Raw genomic sequence first — 2,356 nt, 5'->3', positions numbered from 1 at the left:
ACCCCAGGCGATTCGGAGCACACGTAACCGCGTCGGAGGTGCGCTGCCCCAGCTGGCGGCGCTTCGTTCGCGCCCGTGGCCAGGTGCCAGGGCAGGGCGCAGGGGTTCGCCACAGCTGGCACTGCTCTGCCTCCTCGCTGCTGAGGCCCTCTCTTGGTCTGTGTCCCTTGGATCTGGTCAGGGCACAGTGGAGGACTCCCACTATCGGTAGGTGACCCCAGATGCACAGTTGGCCCTTCAGCTTCTGCTCAGATAGGCCCCCAGGGTGTGGATGTGATCCCCCCCAATCCTGGCTTCTTTCCCAGATCTCCCCCTTGTCTGCCCTTGGCGCTGAGAGCCCTCTCGGCCCAGAGCAGAGACGAGATGATCTGTAGGCACGGGGACCGGCTCTGCTCACTTTGCTGTCTTGAGCGCTGGGCAAGGCAGCCCCACCTGGTGAGCGGAGGCGGCTCTGCCTTTCTAAGCAGCGTGAGGGCAGCTGTCCCGAGAGGTTGCAGCTGGAGGGTGACCAGCTCTGCGTGTCAGTGTGCCTGGCTGTACTTGACCCTATACGGCAGGCTTCTTGCCCCATCAGTTGACTGTATTCCCGGCCCCAAAGGTGGGGAGTAAACAGGTACCTCTCCACTCACAGCTCAGCTCTTTTCCTTATCAGCCCCGGAGCCCCTAATGAATGGGTGTGGCTGAGCTGAGAGCGCGACTGAGGGATGAGGAAGAAAACAGGTCCACTGAGCAAGGTGCGAGATGGGAGCTCAGATGACAGGCTTCCTAATCACAGCGCAGAAGAGAAGCTTCATGCCTATAGGGAGCCGAGGAGAAAAATAGTTCGTGCCTTTGGAAACCTTTCAACAGAGATCCCTCTGACAAGATAACTGACCACAGAACCCTAGTTTTATTGCTTTATGATCCTTCATTTTAATTTGCATGCTCGATCAGGAGGCTAAGTGCCCGAGTGTCACATGTGCCCTGAGAGCTACCCCTCTCAGGGACTGTGCTATGCCCATAAATGCATTATCCCCTTGTGTACCCAGAATCACCTTATTCTCCCATTTTACAGGTGAGGAAAAGAACAATACCAAGCCCAGGGACCACAGCCAGTGGGAGCCGGGATCCCAGTCTAGCGTTCTGCAGCTTTCTGCATCACCATGTTCTACTACATTCCAACAGAGCAAACGGGCTGTTGTAGGACTTTGTGGAGCTCCCTTTATCAAAGACATGGGTCCTTCTTGTAGAACTCGTGTTTTAATTGGAAAAATGTAGGTGCATTTCGAAACGGTAAAATGCCCTGGGGATGCTGCCTGTCCTTGGGCCTCTGCTCCCACTTCCACCGCCCTCACGGCCCCTTGTGCACAGCGCCCGGGATGCCAGCTGAAGACCAGCAGATGTCACTGTGAAAAGGGAGCACGAGAAAAGCAAAGCCAACTGCCTTGCTTATTAGTGCATGAACACAATGATGCCCTTGATGTTTTTCAGAGGGAGGGGTGTTCAGGCCAAGTCCATTAGGCATGAGAACTAGTCTCCACACAAAGCCCCAGCGAGATGAGAGCATCCATTTATTCTGAGGAAACCTGTCCTGTGTCAGCCATGAGCTGAGGGAGAAAAGAGATCCATGTGCTGTGTGGGCACGTGCCATTACACACACACACACACACACACACACACACACTCTCTCTCTCTCTCTCACACACACACACATACACACACACACACTCTCACACACACTCACACACACTCTTACACACACACTCACACACATACACACTCACACACACTCTCTCACACACATACACACTCTCTCACACACACACTCTCTCACACACATACACACACACACTCTGTCTCACACACACTCTCTCTCTCACACACACATACACACTCTCACACACACACTCTCTCACACACACTCTTACACACACTCACACACATACACACTCACACACACTCTCTCACACATACACACTCTCACACACACACACACTCTCTCACACACATACACACACACACTCTGTCTCACACACTCTCTCTCACACACACACTCTCTCTCTCACACACACACATACACACACACTCTCACACACACACACAGACACACACACACTCACTCTGTCTCTCTCTCACACATACACACACACTCATTCTGTCTCTCTCACACACACACTGTCTCTCACACACACACACACTCTGTCTCTCACACACACACACACATTCTGTCTCTCTCTCTCTCTCTCTCTCACACACACACACACACACACACACACACACAATCTGGTTGTCCTGACACTAGGCAATATGAATTCTCCTGTGAGAAGCAGAGTTTCCATGTCTCTCTTCGGAAGCCAGCTGTGTTAGTTTCCTATTG

Source organism: Pseudorca crassidens, chromosome 9 (genome assembly GCF_039906515.1).
Source record: "Pseudorca crassidens isolate mPseCra1 chromosome 9, mPseCra1.hap1, whole genome shotgun sequence".
Taxonomy (NCBI): domain Eukaryota; kingdom Metazoa; phylum Chordata; class Mammalia; order Artiodactyla; family Delphinidae; genus Pseudorca; species Pseudorca crassidens.
The sequence above is the reverse complement of the archived record's forward strand: the minus strand, read 5'-3'. Positions refer to the sequence as shown.